Source organism: Pristis pectinata, chromosome 4 (assembly GCF_009764475.1).
Source record: "Pristis pectinata isolate sPriPec2 chromosome 4, sPriPec2.1.pri, whole genome shotgun sequence".
Taxonomy (NCBI): domain Eukaryota; kingdom Metazoa; phylum Chordata; class Chondrichthyes; order Rhinopristiformes; family Pristidae; genus Pristis; species Pristis pectinata.
In genome coordinates this window covers 84571671-84591312 of record NC_067408.1, presented here as the reverse complement: position 1 = coordinate 84591312, position 19642 = coordinate 84571671, and the positions used below count along the sequence as shown (strand labels likewise).

Here is a 19642-nt window from a genome sequence, read left to right as displayed (position 1 = left end):
ATTTTTTAAAAATGATCGTAAAAACATCAACCTACAAAAAACCTAATCAGAATTCTACATAAAATTTACATAGTAAATCTAAATTTCTTACTCTTCGAAAATATTAGTTATATTTTTTCATATTGTTTTAACCCCATTCTATGTTTAAAAATAAATTTAAAGCTACTTATGTAGACCTCCAGGTTTCCAAAGGTGGGAATATTTTCCAAAGAAATTGCTTAAATTCACTGAAACCATTTCTTCCAGCCAGATGAAAAGCTAAGCTAAAATCAACAGGGACATGACAGACAGAACCAGCTCAACTCATTGACGCACAAACATTCATCAAATCAGAAAGCAACTGCCAAATGACAATTTGGCAGCAGCTCCCACAGCCCAACAATGGCTAAGTAAGCAAGCTGGTCTGTGGCACTATAAGCATTAAACATTATCTAGTTTAAAAATATTCTGTAATTTCACAAGCGTTGACAAGTTTAAAAAATCTGCAATGGTCCTACTTTCACAAAGGACCTTCAAGTCATTTAATCCCAAAATTTAAAGGTCTGAGGACAAAAGCGCAGAACACAATTAATCACAAATTAAGATTTACCAGAACTGGGAAACTTGAAGGACCGATTAACAGGAATTGTCTTGTGTGCTTGTTTATCTGTGAATTTGACTTGAAAACAAATGCTCTTTTGATTTCATATTTCTTCACATTTTTGTAAAGAACAACTTGAAAGTAATTGACCAATTCATTGTGCAATCAGGGATCAACTTTATCTGCATCCAGGCTACACAGCAAATGGCCCAAAGGTCAAATCTGTCCAGCCTGCCTATTTTGAATCACGAGGTCCCAGTTTGGTTGCCTCTGGCTGGCAGGGAATTAGCTCACGAACCTTTGGGGAATTCTTCCTTCATCCAACAGGTTCCACTGCATTCACTACAAGGTCAATGACACTTCCCAAGGGGTTGCAGGCTAGTTGACCAATACTCACCATATAAAAAGCAAAATAATTCTATGTATTGGATACCATAAGGTTTTTGTTGCTCCTACTGTATGGAAGGTACAATGCAGAACAGCCATCTCTAATATACCTTCAGGACAGACAATCCGACTGTAACGCACCAAATTCTCAGAAGGCAGCTCCTGATCATCGTGGCCCCGTGCAGCAAAGGGAAAATAGCAAACAACACCCCAAGGAAGGTTCTGAAGTTAGCTCAGCCACAGCCACAAACTATTAAAAAATATCCATGTGACTAAATTGTTACAGTTGAAAAAAAAATTTAAAAGATGAATGAGAAGCATGAGAAAAATTACAGCACCAAAGCTGGGTAAGCTGTTAGAAGTTGATGCTCCACTATCGCTTTGTATGAGGAGTCCAACATCAGAGTGCAGACGGAGTGGTAGCAGCAAGGAGTTTAAAATTTAAACATACACACGGCAGCCCTTGAAATGCCTTGGACTGTCAATCTGGCCTACCTGCATAAAGAATGTTGTGCATCATGGACATGGATTAAGAAGGTCTATTTAGAGCTGAAGTGTCAAGCAAAACAAATAGAGAAATAATATCATGAATTGTATGACCTACACTTCCGTCGTGATCATCAGTGATGTTAAGACATCAAACTCAGCAGATCCACTTTGTATTTTAATAGTTAGCAAACCAGTCACTCAAATTACAACAGCTGCAACATTATAAAATGGGATAAAAAAAATATAATTGAAACATGAGAAGCTGGTGAACACGGAATTCATATCAATTCGGCGAATGACTTTTTGCCACTCAAGGAATTGTCTTTTGATGTTATATAAATATGTGAATAAATTAAGCAATCAAACAAAATTACAGGATTTTTTAACATTCAACTGGTTTATTGCAACATAACCTCAACTTCTTTGTTTCCAGTCTATGGAAAAACAAGTACAGAAAAAACAGCATCAATTTATCTTCCTATCAATGCATGGTAAAATTCACCTGCACCTCTGAACAAACAAAATATTATTCTTTTTTCTGGCATGAAGTTATGTGAACTCTGCTGGAATTTAGTTTTCCTTTACAAACATATACAAGTTAAAATATGTGGAACCATAAAATTATATCCTCTCACATCCACAGTAAAGTCAAATTAAAATATCTTTTTGCATGAAAAAGTTACTTCAGTTTCGACTTGCATACTTTTTGAATAATTGCCAAGTATGTATTGTACTGTGATATATTTTGAAAATTTTGAGAAAGCTACATATTGAAAAATTGTTTTAACACCAGTTTACACATTTCCAGAAAGGTTACTAAATTAATCATGTCATAATGAGTCAAACATTCCTGCTATACTCGGGATGACATTTAAAACTCATTGTGCCATAATAAGCAATTCCCCAAGCTAAATGCATCATAAAATTATGAATTTGGTAGAGATATATAGCCTGTCCTTTAATAACAAAATATGAAACTGGTAATCAATGACTTTATTTTAGCAAAGCCGAAGTCTACTCTTGCTGAAGTCTGAAGCTTGCTAAAGTTGGATTCATCTAACACTTTTAATGTTTTGTGGCTGTCAGATACACTTACAATAGACATATTTACAGGAGAGTTATAGGTTTGACTTAAATCCTTACAGGCCTCAGTAAGAACATGGTACTTATTTGGTGAACATTTTCGAAATCCAGTCTATTCAGATTATTGGTAAAGATGGTGCAATTTAAAAATGATGGCGATACTCTTTCTTCTCAGTAACTAACAGGTACTTCATTTCCTTTTAGCAAAATCCTTTTAAAACAAATGGAGCACTTCTGTACAAACAAGCTCAAGTTATAAAGTCATATGACATTCGATACTGCAAGAAGCTGAGCCAAGAGCCAACTAGTTTGGTTAAGATGAAAGACCCAGTGTACTTCTGGTCAAAGAGCTTTTTATGTATGTACGTTGTACGCAGGTCACCACAGAAAGAATTCAATACAGTCAGCTATCGGCTTACATCATGGCTGTGCAGCAGATCCATACACTGCTTTGCACTGATCAGTGGAACAAATGTTAAATACTTCTGTCTTTCCAGCCTGGCAACAATCCACGCATTACCCAGTACTAGGCTACAAAAATTAAGCATCTGCTTATTTACAGTATATAATTATTACATTTCAACAAAAGCAGATACTTTTATTCTCAACGTAGCCACCTGCTAGACACACTCAGGTGAACTCCTAGTCTGATCACAAAGACATTACACACCACCCCCACAGCCATTTCAATTTTAGTTGCGACATACCACATGTTTAGCTGGCGTCTACCTGCTGTGCATATTAATAAGCCAAGTGTTGGTTTCCGAGACAAGGGCCATTTCCCTCAAATTCATCAAATCCAGCTGTAGATCTTTTGTTGATTTTTTTCCCCCTTTCTTCTGAGACAGTATTCCTGAAAAATGGCTTCAGTGCTCCTTGGGACTGGTATTGATCCCCATCCCCCTTCTCTTTTTTTCCATGTGCTGCTCTACTCTATCAATACTCCCAAGAGGTATTGGGTCAGTCTGCAGTTTCAAAACCAGACACAATGCACATCAGTGTACCATGCTGTAATCTACACACAGTCCACGTAATACTGAATCAAGAGCGACACCGCAAGTCAGGTTAATCATCCCCAGTTTAATTAGCTGTGTAGCAGAGAAACAATCAAATCTGAAGGATTTTTCAGTGACCCTCCAAGTAAAAAATTAAACTCTGTGCTGGCTGAGCTATTGAAGATTACTGTGGCAACAAAATCAAACTAATAATACCTATATACATATATATATATACACACACACACACACACACACACACACACACACACACACACACACACACACACACACATATATATATATAATTAAATGCTGCATAAATTTGTCATTACAGATTTTAGTCAATTAATTGGAAATTTAATAAAATTAAATTTAAAATATAAATGTACCTCAAATAATACATCTTTGAAGTCTAACAGATGAAGCTTCAGGTTATTTTTAAAGTTGAAACTTTTGGACAAATCCTGTAATAGTTTTAGGTGGATACATCATTGACAAATAATCTTAAAGTATAAAGCTGTCTTATTTATCAAGATGCAGAATTCTCATTCATAGTATGGCTATGTTTTGACAACACATTATTCTGTGGACATAACGCGCTAAATGCATTCAGAATGAATGTAGTATAGAACTACCAGGAGCAAAACAATTTAAGGTACTGCTGTGAACAACACTTAGCACAGAACACTGAATTTTAAATATTCTTTGCTCATTCAGAAATGAATTTTACTATAATAAACCAAAATACAACTATGATTTTGTTACTTAATGTTCAACTTGCTATAAATTTTCTTGTAACAGAAATGTATGTGAACATAGTCTGTTTTTGATTGGCTTGTACAAAGGCAATGGTATTGTTCATATTAGGATAACTCCCTGCATTTGTCAATTTGTTTTCGTAAGCAATCTCACTGTAGTTCTCACTCCCCCTCGTCTTCTATCCTGTATAGAGGAATCACAAACCTACTGTACCTGAGAAAATTGCTATTTTTTTCCTCCTCAAGCAACCAGATTAACAACCTTTGCAGTTTACACCATCCTGTGATCAAAATTTAAAATCAACCAGCTTGTGATCCCACTGTGAACTGGCAAGCAAAATATTCCAATAAATGGTCCTCAGTTTTACTCAATCTCTTCACTTTTAAAACATCAATCACTATATTTAAAAAAACACCAACATTGTCTTTTCTCCTAAATCAAGGTCAGAAGTCTACTGGAGCCAGATTGCTTTTAATGTTTAACGTGAATTTATCTGCAATAGTGAAAGGCTCACAAAGATTAGGAATGTGCACATGGACAAAGATCATAAGACAAATGTCTATAGTAATCACTTAGCAGAGGCAAGTGACAAGGACAACATTTTTAAGAAGTCATCATATATCTGACTTAAACATTCTTTTGCAAATGAGGTAAATAGCATCCATTTGATCTTGGGCAATTTGGGACATTGAGGAATCTGACCACTGATACACGAAATGTTGCTCAAGTGGTCTGTTCCGATTTTAGTATTAGTCTGAGATATCGGCAGCCTCTTCAAAAGGACATCCAGAACAACAGATCTGGAACACCGTATGCTGTACATAATATTTTCTCAATAAATTGCTACAAGCAATTGCCTCAACATCAAGTAATCATTCTGGGGATACAACTGGAAAACCCTTTAAAAACAGCCATTGGGATTACCATGTGTGATTTGTCAATGCCCACTGCTTCCGATGCAGGTAGCACACCAAATTTATACTATCTATTAATTTATATGACAGCCATGTGCAGCTACACTATGATGTGTCTCCCCCAGCACCATTTAAAGCCATTTAGGGCTGCTTAAAGATAGCAAACACAACATAAAAGCCAGCCTGTACTACCTAAAGGAGATGTGATGGCATGCATTCTGGAACATTTTTTTGCTGGGAGATCATGGCTCAGAATTTGCAGTCAGCTGCAGGTCCCCAGCATTCACTGCATCTCTACAAATGTTACAAGTGTCACATATTCTTCTGACAGGAATTTTGAACAGAATTTTTAGATCTTCAGTGGCAGGGCCTTATATATTGAAAGGATCTTCTGAATTTGAGAATAACAAACAAGTGACAGAACAGTAAGTTTGATGAGTAAGTTTGCAGGTAACACCAAAATTGATGACATGGTAGACAGTGAAGGTAGTGGTCAAAGGTTACAACAGGATCATCTGGGAAAGTGAGCAAAGGAATGGCAGATGGCATATAATTCAGACAAGTGTGAAGTGTTGCACTTTGGGAAGTTACACCAGGACTGGGCATGCACAATGAATGACATGGCCCAAAGGAATGTCATTGAACAGAGAGACCTAATGCTACAAGTTCCCTGAAATTGGCAACACAGACAGGGTGGTGAAGGCGGCATATGGCATGCGTGCCTTCACTGGCTGAGTCAATGAGTACGGATGTTTGGATGTCATGTCACAGTAGTACAAAACATTGGTTAGATTGCACTTGTGTGCAGTTCCGACCACCACTCTACAGGAAATATGTGATTAAACTTGATAGGGTGCAGAAAAGATTCACAAGGATGTTGCCTGGATTGGAGGGCTTGAATTATAAGGAGAGATTGGATAGCTGGGTTGTTTTCCCTGGAGTGAAGGAGGCTAAGAGGTGACATGATAGACGTATATAAAGCTAAGATAGGCATAGATAGGGGAGATAGCTAGAGTCTGTTTCCCATATTCGAGGTATCTAGAACTAGATGATATAGGTTTAAGGAGAGAAGCAGGAAGTTTAAAGGGGATCTAAGGAGTAATTATTTTTCTACACAAAGAATAGTTGGTATCTAGAATGAGCAGCAGAGGTGGTGATGGAGGAAGGAACAGCTGTAACACTTATGAGGCATCTGGACAGGTACTTGAATGGGCAAGGCATAGATTGACACGGAATTAATGCAGGCAAGTGGGATTAGTATAGAGTGGCATGATGGTCAGCATAGATATCATGAGAACAGAAGTGCAGGAAGTGGAACAAACAATAAAGCAGAGCCCAGTTAACTATGGTTAACATCGGTTAAGAAAAGAACATCTTAAGAGGTACCTGTGTGGATGAAGTACTTATAATGGGGCTGGAGAAACTGGGAGAATGGAATGGAGCCTTACAGGAAGCAGGGTGGGAGATGATGCAATTAAGATAGCTGTTCCAATCTGTGAGAATGAAATGAATATTGATCTGTCCCAAGATGGGCGTGGAAAAGTCAAGAAAGGGAACAGTCAGAGATGAACCGTGTGAAACTGAGAGCATGATGGAAATTGGCAGCAAGTTCTGAATGAAAATTGGAAGTTGCACCAGTACAGTCAATGAAAAACAAAAGAAAACTGGAGATAGTGGTAATCTGTAACAAAAAATAAATCAGAAAACACTGGAAATACTCATCAGATCAGGATGATATTCTTCCTCTGTATAAAGAGAAAACAAATAAAATTGCAGATGTTGGAATCTGAAACAAAACGACAAGTGCTGGAAGAACTGAGTTAGTTACGCAGCATCTGTGGAAAGAGAAACCAGTGGACATTTCTGGTCAACGACTCTGAGGAAGAGTCAAGACAAAGGGTGGTCCTCTTTCCGCCAGTGCTGTTTGACTGGCTGAGTTCTTACAGCATTTCTGTTTTTGCTTCTGTGTAAAGAGAAGCAGAATTAACACTTCAGGATAAAAACCCATCATCACAACTGGGAAAGAAACAAAATACAGTAGTTGTAGAGAATATGGAGGAGGTATGGTAGAACAAGGGGAACATCTCTAAGAGCGTGATACAAAATGGGTTAATATGGCTGTTAAAATCAAATGGCTGTGTTAAGTGTTGCTACCAGCAGACTATGGGACATACCCAGATGATACTAGTTGAGAGAGAGAAACTGAACCAAGATGGATGACTGTCAGAAATGGTTAGTTCTCATAGAAAAGAGCAAGTTACCCAAAGTTGGAGAATGCAGAGGGCTGAACACGCCCAGGTGGAAGACAAGGCATTGTTCCTCAAGATCTTGCAATGGGCCTTGTAACAATGCAGATAGGTCAGAATGGGAGTGAAACAGAGAATTACAGTGGCAAACATCTGGAAGATTAGGATCAATCCAACAGACTGAGTGTGGGTGCTCTACACAGCGATCACCCAATCTGCATTTAGTTTCTACACTACAGAGGAGGTCACATTATTAACAGCCAATGCAGAAGGATGGGAAAAAAAACATTATAACGTATCTGGAAAAGATGCAAGGAAGGGTTTCTGAGTAGTTCTTTACATATCCCACAAAGGGAGAGGCATAGCTTGGACCTATATTGATTTCAATAGTTACATCTTTCATCCAGAAGAAGCGAGCAGCCATAAAGGAGAAGTTGTCCAAAAAAGGAGTGAATTCAGTTCAGTGAAAGAGGGCATGGTGAAAGGGGACTGTTTGGGAGAAGGTCCTCAGGCCATCCTGATATGAGGTGGAAGTGGAAAAGGACTGGATTTCCACAGGAAAAATGAGCCTGATGGGATAATAAAACTGGAAATCATCAAGGTGATAATACGAAAGTGGGAAGAGACTAGCCGAGAAGTGAAAGAACAAAAAGAAATTAATTCAATAGGTCAAGAAAGAGCTAACATAATGAGTCTTTCAAGTTACATACCAGAGTGGCTGTTATTGAGACCTTGCTTGGTCATAGGCATGATATAGCTTCTCAAACTTAATCTTCTTCTTCATATTAAACTTTACTTTAAATTTTACTTATACAGCATGGTAACAGGCCCTTCCGGCCCAATTACACCCATGTGAACCTACTAACTCGTGCGTCTGTAGAATGTGGGAGGAAACCGGAGCACCCGGAGGAAACCCACGCACTCAACAGGGAGAATGTACAAACTCCTTACAGGCAGCGGCGGGAATTGAACCCCCATCGCTGGCACTGAAATAGCGTTAAACTAACTGCTACACTACCATGCCACCCTGAAGATGATGCTCTCACAGCATCTTCATGGCAGGATTTGATGTACAAACTGCAGGTGATGTGAACATGGTGATATATTCTCCAATGCCAGAAGCATTGTCTGGACTATGCCTTTAGCCAGTGGAGAACAGCACCTTTTACAACTTGTTTTCAAAGGCAGAAGACATCATCATTCCAACATTTGCTAAAAGTTAGTTGGTTGAAGAAACTTATCACTGAGGGGAGCAGGTGGTGATTTATCCTTCAATGTACAGTAAAATCTTGATAATCCATTATCTGACTATTCAGAGGTCCTGATGTTTTGGCATCTGGCTCACTATTAGTGTTTGTCATGCTCCCTTCTCACTCACTGGGGCCCCAATTCTAGAGTTCCTTTTCCACTCATTATGGACCTGTTTCCTCTAACCCCTTTAACTGGTTCACTGGAAAATTATAATACTGCCTAATGTCTAAAAAGTGAATCAAAAGTATGTTGGGATATTACCATAAATAGTTCAGAAAATCTGTTAATCCAACACCACTGAAGTCTTGAAGGTGCCAGACTATTGTGAAATTTTATCTTAACCATGTTTTATTGTGATCGTGTATTGGTTGTTGACTTTACATTGCAATGATACAAACTTAGAGGTTTATCCAGGATATTAATTAAGCTTCATTATTCAGTGTTGAGGTATTTCTGGAACATCCTACAATTTGAATGGACAATTTTACCTGAACTCTAGCTGTGGGCATTGTTGCCTTCTCTTGGAACAAATGCTGCACATTAGTAGTATTCACCAACATGAGTACAATTAACATTCAAGTATTTGTTACAAGGGAAGAGTCACTTGTCAATAAACAAGAGAAGTTGAGAGAAGTTCATTCTATTTATTTAATGGAGAATGTATGTGCCAATTTAGCCCCAGCAACAAAGAGGATAAATATGGCTCAGGATCTGACCACCAGCATTTGGTTTGCTGTGGGACGAATCACTTTGAATTGACATGTGGCATCTAGAGCCTATGGTGCCCACATCGAAGGGAATCAATAACCTTCCCAAAGTTGCATGCCAATCTATCTCTAGATTTGTTTCAAAAGGGAATGAAATGCGTAAAGATCTCTTGGAAGAGAGAGTAACAGTGAACTCCCTTACATAAAAATGGATGGCATACTGCAATGTAGCTTGCAAGGACCCCACACATGGAAGTTAATGGCTGTAATCACTTTGACACTTACTGGTATTGCAGCCCTTGTCCTGCCTTGTGGCTGCAGTTGAGAATGCAGAAGCTGATATATTACATCGAAGACATTCTTGCATGGGACTTTGGGCAAATGCAGTTTCTCGTTGAGCCTGCCTATTTCACCACCTTTCCTCCTTCTTCTTACAGCTTTCTATGCTTTGGGCACCCTTGGATCACTCTTGTAGTCATGCTGTACTCCAAGGAGAATGACTACAAATGAATCCATGTTTTGGAACAATTTGTTTGTGCCAATGTTTTAAAGTCAAGACACCCACCACATTAAAGGACTCTGCAATCATTACAAAAGTCAGTAGAAATGAAATCAGTAACAAACAAATCATTTTAAATTGCACTGCTGGTGGGGGGTGGTAGGGAAGTGCAGCTGAATGCACATTCAGCCATGTGAGATTAAGCGAAGGTGTACAACAGAGCTCCACAACAGCAGTGCTGTTATTCATGTTGTAGGTTGACTGGCATCATGACCTGCTTGCTTTGCATACTTCTGAAGGGCATTAGCTGTGCACATGCTCACGCCTTCAGCAACATGGCATCTGGTGCAATTCACACCACAAATGTGTGCGGATGCCACACATCACAGTCAAACACACGTGCTACAAAACCTGATTTTACACCTGCCATGTTGAAATAAATATTTTAGTCACCATAAACTTGTGTTTAAACATTTAGCCTCCTAATCAAAAATTAGCATCACTTTTGAAGCAAACATGCATACAAGAGTCATCCGAGCTATAGGCAACAGATGGTTAAGAATTGAATTTGGAGCACAGCCCACATTTTGAGGACCAAATAATTCAGGACTAAAAAAGTAAATGCTATATATATTGTGCTTCTTAGAGAATGAAAGCAGATTAGATTCACTACCAACTTGTACATTAATTAAAATGTTTTTCAGTGGGCTATTGTCAGACAGGCCCTCAAAAATCATAAGATGGAAAGATTTTTCATGTTAATGCCATCATGGAAGCAGAAGATTAACAGTCAGGCATATATAATTGAATTTACATGAACATTACTTCTATGGTTCTGAATAAAATAAACACCATGTTACTGTGGGAACGGATATGCACGTTGACTTTTTAAAAAAATACTGCAGTCCCAAATATGCGTGGGTGATCAACCACTTTTCCATAAGATCCCTAACGGAGTCCATCCACAAACATCAGGGCATTGGTTCGAATCGAATCTGCTGGCCTCTCAAATAGCAAACGTCACTCAAGGAAAAGCAACCGCGATGCCATGATGTCTCAGGCGAGCTAACAAGACATGGTAACCTCTAGGTGGATCCCATCAGAGGAAATTAGAGGGCAGGCGGTGGGAAGAGTGTGGATCAGCTGAATCAAATGACCTTTTGAGATTACAGGATAAAAATAAAAGTATTTTAACCCTCTTTGTACTATGTCTATGTAGGATTGAGGCAATTCCACTGTATCTCTCTCCTTCATCCAGTCTCTCCACCCATTTAATTCTACAGACTAAATGCAATGCCTTTCCCAGTTAAAGGTGGGCAGGTACTTAATATATCTCCACATCATCAGCTGCACAAACCCCCATGCCCTACATGGTGCTCTCTGCTGAGATTCTGGTGTACCTGTCAGGATGGCATTAGAAGGATTTTCATGATTGGAAAGAACATTATCGACAGAAATGACAGCAGATGTGAATCTTTAAATATGGTGTAAAGTCATGCTTTTAATCTCCAAAGGATTATTACCTGGTAAAAACTAGATTATTACCTGGCAACATCATGTGAAGACATTTCTAGCCTTATGTGGAAGGTGTAGCTGGGACTTCCTATGCTAATGATAGATGGTTTAATCAAGATAAAATTCAACAGCCTGAACACCCTTTTCCCAAATTCTTTACACATACTTTATTTTTCTGACATCCATTACACAGACTCCAGACAGAATTCTTGGAAATAAACAATATAACATTGGCTTATACCATTTCTATATTATGACATGATCTAGATGGAATGTTTACCACATGTAGATTCTTAACAAAAACAAAGGCTCTACACGTCTCATTTTGAGAGAAAAAAATGTGAAACTAATAAATTTAAGTATTGCTTAGTTTTTTTTGTGTTAATGGACATAATTTTCCTGCTGCTAAGAGGTAGCAGTGTTCATAAAAGATATTTTTTTCAGTACATCACAGTACAGATGATTTTCATTTGGGCAATCCTTTGAGCAAGTGGTTTTTCATCCATTTAAAATAACTTTCATAATCAGATCATGGGTAGAGGAAGTAAAAAATAAAACAAAGCAACAAAGGCAAAACAAATCAATCCTCAGTACTTTACCATTATTTCATACCATTTTTCTCCATTCCAATGTCCCTTGAAGAGGATGCTCCTCTCTTCCTCCCTCATTTTCCAGCTCCCTTGAGTCCTTCACCCACGACATATGCTAGCATTAAGTGGCATTCCCTGACTTTGGGCCAGACCAGGTGGCTAATGGTGGTGGTCTCAGGTTAGCAGGCAAAGGGCAGTGCTGCACATTTGAACTTGGGGGCTAAAAAAATACACGAAGCAATGTTGTTGGGGAGAAGGAGCTGACAGCATCCCTGCTGAAGTTCTAAAACCTGGGGGAGAAGAACTTGTCAGAAATTCACAGCCTCATCTCCTAAGCCTGGGACGATAACATGTCGTGGGACATGAGGGGTGCCGTAAATCAATACCATCCAATTGCAGTTACCAGAGGGAAAGTCACCTCCGGGATCCTCTGCAACCACTTCCTCCCAATGATTGAAAAAATGGCTCTCTGAACCACAGTGTGGATTCTGTCCACATAGGCATGATCATCTCTAGATGACAGCTCCCAAGGAAATGCAGGAAACAGCATCATCCACATTACATCGCTTTTTATCCACACAACAGCCCTCAACTCTGTTAATCGAGAGGGACTATGGAGTATCGTCTTCAAGTCTGGCTGCTGCACAAGTTTGTTTCCACTTTGTATCTATGCCTGCTTCATGATAGCATGCAAGGCGCTATCTTAAACAATGGATCAATGGTAACATGGTGTCAAGACAACAACCTTTTCCTCAATGTCAGCAAAACAAAGGAGCTGGTCATTGACTTCAGGAAGCACATCCATCTGTATCAATGATGCTGTTGTGGAGATGATTGAAAGCTTCAAGTTCCAAGGTGTAAATATCACCAACAATTTGTCCTAGTCCAGCCATGTGGACATTCTGGCCAAGAAAGCACATCAACACCTCTACTTCCCCAGAAGGTGAAGGAAATTCGGCATGTCCCCAATGACTCTCACCAATTTTTACAGATGCACCATGGAAAGCATGACAGCCTGGTATTGCAACTGCTCTGCCTAAGACCACACAAAAAAAATCAAGGACCTTGCAGCCTATCGGCATGAACATTGAATTCTCCCACTTTAAGTAACCTCCATATACCCATCATGCCTCTCCTTTTCTTCCCTTTCCTAGCCTCTTTTTTTACTACCCCCCTTTTTATCCTCCTTACCTTTGACCATCCCCCAGTGGATCTGCTCCCCACTCTTCCCTGCATCTGCTTATCACAATCTCTTACCTGTATCTACCTATCATCATCATCTTGTGCCCACCCCACCTCCCCTCTTTTGTCCACCTATCACTGCTCTGCTTTTCCCTCCTATATATTGGGCTTCCCCTTTTCCTATCTTCAGTCCTGAAGAAGGGTCCTGACGCAAAACGTTGACCGCCTGCTTTGCTCCATGGATGCTGCCTGGCCTGCTGAATGTCTCCAGCATCATAATGTTTTTCACCCCTCCCACCCAGGTCATTCTGTCTTCTCCCTTCTCCTGTCAGGCAGAAAATACAAAAGCTTGAGAGCACACTCCACCAGGCTGAAGGACAGCTTCTATCCTGCTGTTATCAGACTCTTCAATGGACCTCTCAGATGCTAAAAGGTGAACTCTTGACCTCCCAATCTACCTTGTTGTGGCCCTTGCACTTTATTTGTCTGCCTGCACTGCACTTTCTCTGTAACATTGACACTATATTCTGCATTCTGTTTTCCTTTTTACGACCTCAGGTGCTTATGCATGGAATGATCTGTCTAGATGGCAAGCAAGCAAAAGCTTTTCACTGAATCTCAGTTCATGTGATAATATAAACCAATCCTACTTCCAGTCTACAACACATCCAATTCAGTGCATAATGCTGTCGATCAAGGCTGCATCACTACCCACCACTTTTCTTAATCCTTTGCACTGCAATGCTGCACCTCACCTCTAACAAGCTTCCTACACACATGGAGGTACCAGTAAACCTTGTCCTTCTGTACACTTCTGAAACATGGACTACCTACAGCAGGCACCTCAAAGCAGAGGCACCAGGGAGTCGTCTCCAAAAATCTCCAAATCCACTGGCAGAAGCAGCAAACTAACATCAGCATCGACTCCTAGTCCAACACTGAGACACTATGAGCTCTGTCATGGCAAGAGGTTACTGTGAACAAAAGATTCAAGGATGTTCTCAAAGCCTCCTTGAAAAAAACTCTAAAATTTCCAATGGCTCATTGAAACCTCAGGCCCATAACCATTCAAAAATGGAGATTGAGCATTTCTCAAGAACACACAGAAGCCTAACATAAACAGTGAAAGCTGCACACCACCTCACAAACTGCCCACCTGCCTGTCCTGTTAAACAGCTCCTGCCCCACCTGCAGCAGTCTCCGAGTCTCTCACTGACTTCATCAGCCTCCTCGTAACCCACAGGAGCGGTAGCAAGGCATCCTCGACCCTGGGGGACTGACTTAGAAGAAGAATAGAAGAGTTCCGACAGAGGGAAATTCTGGTAACTAGTGGGAAGAATGCAATCATTCTCTTTGTGAAACTCTTTACAGTTGGTCTAGATGTCCACATTGACCACAGATTTCAAGCATTAAAAATACTGACACAGGACCACTGGCATTCAGTTATTTAAAAACATGCTATTAATTCCTGCAGCAAACTGTAGCCACGTTTATGACTTCATTCATTTTTTACATCAAACAAGCCCACATCATTTCATAAGAACCAAAACTACAAAATTATTTTTGAAGGCTTGCTTTTTTCAACCTCCCTCCCCACCCACACCTCCCCCCCCCCCCACCCCCCTCCGGTGTCGTGGCAAGTCTCTGTCAATACCAGCTGCTTCCCATCTGTTTACCACATGGGTATAACTTAGACTAGTTTGCAACAAACTACATTCTATACTGTTAGTTACCTCCACATAATTGATAAACATCTCAAACATAAACAGATGCAAGTAAAATATATTGGGGTTTTAATTTTTTTTAAATCAAGTTTTTTTTGGAAGTTCCTTTGAAAACTACATAAATGGTGGAAACATGCAACTTTAAATAATTTTCAAGAGGTTTTGAACATGTTTTGCAACTTACCACTTAAGTTCCACAACCCATATTTTTGCCCAACTGAACTAATGGTTTATCATAAATCTCAGGAAATTTGCAACACAGGAGACTATATAATCCATCATGTTCAAAAATGAACAACCTGATCTGATCACACCATCCTAGACTAAGAGTGTGGTCCTGCAGATCTCAGCTCTTCAAGTACACATCAAGTACTGTTTAAATGCACCAATGGATTCTCCCATCCTTTGTGACAGAGAGTTCTGGATTCCTGCCACACTTCACATGATACGTCTTTCCTCATCTCTCCTCTAATTCTTCCACCAATAACTTTAAATTTAAGCTCCCTGGTTTTTGACCCAATCTTGAGGGAAATAGGTCATTACTATTTACTGCATTGGGGCCCTTCTATATTACATACCCTAATTACCATTCTCCTCAATCTCCTCCATTCCAAATAAAATAATCCCAGTTTATCAAATATTCCCTCCTAGATAAATTTTTCCAGTCCTGGGAACGTCCTCATAAACCTCCTCTACACCTTTCCCATTGCAATCACATTTTTTATGCAATGTGATGACCAGAACTCTGCACAGTACTCAATCTATGGTCTAACCAGTGTTGCATACAGTTGTGGCATAACCTCCTGCACCCCAGCCTTGTGTTCCATGCCTCTTGTGATAAAGGGCAATGTCCCATAAGCCTTTTTAATCACCATACATATGTCCTGCTACTTTTCAGGATCCATAAGTACACATTCCAAGATCACTCTGTTTCTCCATGTATCTCCAGACATTCCCACTTATGGTTGATCATGTTGCACATCCCCAAATGCATTACCTCACACTTTGCCAGATTTAATTCCATTTAACATTTCTTGTTCAAATACTAGAGGACATGCATTTAAGGAGAGGGGGAGAAAGTTAAAAAAGATGTACAGGACAAGTTTTTTTTTACACACACATGAGAGTGGCAGGTACTTGGAACAGGCTGCCAGGGGCAGTGATGAAGTAGGGCTTTTAGATAGACAAATGAGTATGGAGGGAATGGAAAGATATGGATCATGTGCAGGCAGAAGAGACTTAGTTTAATTCAGCATCGTGTTCAGCCTGAACATTGTGGGCCGAAGGGCTTGTTCCTGTGCTGTCCTGTTCAATGTTCTATGTTCTCTGTCTAACCATGACCAATGTCTTCCAGCAGTACAAAACTTGCCTTCTCACACTCAACCACTTAGCCAATTGTTGTACCATCTACAAACTTGTTTATTATGCAACCTACATTTAAGCCTAAATCACTGATACTATTAAAGGCAAGGTACTGAGTACTAAGCCCTGTGGAACCCCACTGGTAGCACCTTGCCAGTCGTAAATATGTTTGTTAACCATTATCCTTTGCTTTCTGTCACTTAGCCAACTTTGAAAACAATTTGTTACCCTCTCTCAGATCTGGACTGTCACTTTTTTTGACCAGGTTGCTGCATGGGACCTGGGCAAAAGCCATGCAAATTTCATCAAATGCACAGCCTTATCACCCCTCGTTGCCTCCTCAAAATATTTAATCATGTTAGTCAGACACAAACAATCTTCGTTTAACAAATCCATTCTGACTGTCTGTGATTAATCCATACTTCTCTAAATGAAGATTTATACAATCCCTTAGAAGGGATCCTAGTAATATGCCCACCACTGAAGTTCAACATAGGGGCCTGTATTTACTCCAGTTATCCCTTTTTATACTGACCCTTGTAAAAGTCAGAACACATTCATTTAACAAGCATTTCAGAAATAAAGTTTTCTAAAAAAAAATACTCCACATGGGAAATGCTGATTTACCACTTTTCCTCCTTCATCATATTATCTTATAACTACACTCAAGTTTATTTTGTAGTATTTATTCCCATTATTAAAGAGATTGATTCCAATCATATCTAGTTACTAAGTCTAAAAACAAATCATTTAATAACAGGTGATAAAATTGTTAAGTGATGGTTCAGTTTTTCTGCTAAATCAGATAATTATCATGCAAGTTAATTTGGTAAGATGCAATTGCTTTGGTGAGCTGATTTAATGTAATAATTGTGGTCTGCAGACCTCAAAATAATATAAAAGTTTCCAAAAAGCAGGTTTTTTGGAGGATGAAAAAGACCAAGAAAATCTACTAATGACTTTTGGCTTCATTTGAATCATCCACTTCATGTTTAAAGGGATTGTCCTGATGTGCCTAGGAACAAATGCATATTGCAGAAAGCACTGTTAAAGAAAACTGCAGACTCTGGCATGCAAAGGACTAGTAAAACATTTCCATTGTGTAACCTATACTTTGGTACATTCTAATTAAAAAAGTAACCTAGCTTATCCAATTTGAACAAAGCCTGGGATTCTAGATTGCCTTTGTACATGTTAGCTATCATATTGCAATAACTTCTCCCTAATGGCTGATCTTGTATCATTTTACAAAAATCCTTGTGTCTAACCTCCCAAGTCTTTCTGTAGGACACGAGAAGCTCTATCTATCTAGCACAGTAACAACCGTAAAAATTATTCAATTGCACTTGTCATAAAGAAGTACTATTATTTTTCTGACCAGAGTTCTTTATGATTAAAGTACAGGAAGTCCCCGGATTACGAACGAGTTCCGTTTTTGAGTCTGTTCGTAATTTGAATTTGTATGTAAGTCGGAACGTATGTAAGTCAGTACAGTATTTATAATTGATATTTATTCAAGTTAAATGGACCCATTTCGAAGGTTTTTGTTACGTTTCTTTTTTTCATTCTGTGCGGGATGCAGCGAGTTAAGGTCCAGTGGGTCGCGGGTGATGTTAACCGAACGCGGAGCAGTTACTTGCATTTCTTTACTTGGAAGTACCTGGCATGAATCTTTGTCCTCCATGGGTGTTCTCCCCAGGATGAATTGCTTTATAGCTCAGTATAGGGAGGCTACTTGTGAGGGCTGGTGCTGGACAGGCCGTGTCAAGCAGTGCGATCATTCAGCATTGAATGTAGGCCATTACTGGGGACTGGGAGCATCTGCTTCACATGTTAATGTGCTAGGAGATATCTTTATGGTAACAACACAACACTGATTGCTGGTCAGTGAGCTTGCACCATAAAGAAATCTCTGGGCTGGGGAAAGCCGAGCAGCAACTTCCATGATACCTAAGTAGAGCGCACTGTAGAAGGAGCACACTGAAGCCCACACCCCCTCTTTTCACTGCCCGGCCCGGTGCTTCCTTCTGTACTCGGGCAGAAATCTTTTGTTCGGTGAGTCCAATGCTGACACAATATCAAACAGTACGCCGGTGGTTTGACAACATTCCTCAAAAATAAAACAATTACATAATGTCTGGATCCAGTGTTCACCACCTCTGTCCTAAGACACGGTCGGATGTTCAGAAAGCATCTAACTCAAATCATTGTGCAAGCGAATTGATTCTTCTACAATGGTTTACGAATGAACATTAAAATTCTTCACAATCAGATGCGAATATGGACAACCACTGCATTAAACCACACATGTAAATATTTATAGTTCGTCCCGTTTGTCCCATACTAACGAACCGCCCGTTCGTTAGTACGAACCATTGTGTGCAACTCGATTTTTTTAAATAATAGGCTTTACAGTGGTCGGTTCGTAAGTACGGGTGTTCGTAAGTCGGGCGTTCGTAACCCGGGGACCTCCTGTATTTCAAAATAGCTTAATGGGTTGACAGTATTAAACTGTGGTTTAACAATCTCAAAATGCCAATAGGTAATTTTATAAAACACAATAAGTATATTAATCTGGCAAGTTTCCAAAAAGGTCCACCTATTGATGCAGTCACAGATACATCTTTACACTGGATTAAACATTGATTATCCGACCAGCACCATTCTAGTACTCCAAAACATCACTATCATAAAATGATGAACACGAGAGAAGCTATCCAGCTCATTGCATTAGTGCCAATTTTTTGCACCAGCTACCTAATTAACCTGCTCCTCTGGTCTTTCACTACAGCTTGAAGTTACAGTTTACTGTCATGTACACAAGTACATATATGCATAGGTGCAATGAAAAGCAGCATTCACAAGAAAAACATAAACTATTCACATTTTTACAAGAAAAACCACAAATTAGAACAAAAAAGAGTCAATTTTAGTGCAAAGTGATCAAAGTGGTGATTGTGTTGTTATACTGTAGTGATTAGGGTTGTGCTGGTTGGTTCAAGTATCCAATTCATGTCACTCAGTACGAGTAAACCATTTTGTTCAAGTATTTAAGGGTCTGCAAAGCACTACCAGGGAGCTGACTGTGTTGCTCAAAAGGGAGCTGGAAAAGTACATTGAGAGAGTGTGAGAGAATGGGACTAGTTGAATTGCCCTTACGCGAGTGCCATGCACTTGATGGACCAAATGTCCGCCATCTGTGCTGAAACTTGTGAATTTCTCTTGAATATTACTATTCATTCTACTTTCACCACCACTTTAGAGAGTGCATTCCAGATAATGATAACAAGCTGCTCAAAAAGAAACCTGTCCATTGCTTTTTTTTGCCAATTAGCTGATATTTGCTCCTGGAAATC

General features: G+C 39.5%; 1 protein-coding gene across 7 annotated transcripts in view; it reads right to left on the bottom strand.

The window, feature by feature from the left end:
- The window catches only part of LOC127569898 (zinc finger and BTB domain-containing protein 20-like), a 197883-nt gene that overhangs the window by 54071 nt on the left and 124170 nt on the right, over positions 1-19642 (bottom strand). The window contains exon 1 of one of the 7 annotated variants that reach the window (XM_052014940.1): positions 3247-3278. The exons of 5 other annotated variants lie outside the window; for them this stretch is intronic. The gene's annotated coding sequence lies outside the window, so the exon portion shown is untranslated. Of the gene's footprint in view, positions 1-176; positions 275-3246; positions 3279-19642 lie in introns of those variants that run through there. One more of the 7 variants, XM_052014938.1, reaches the window with a different exon arrangement.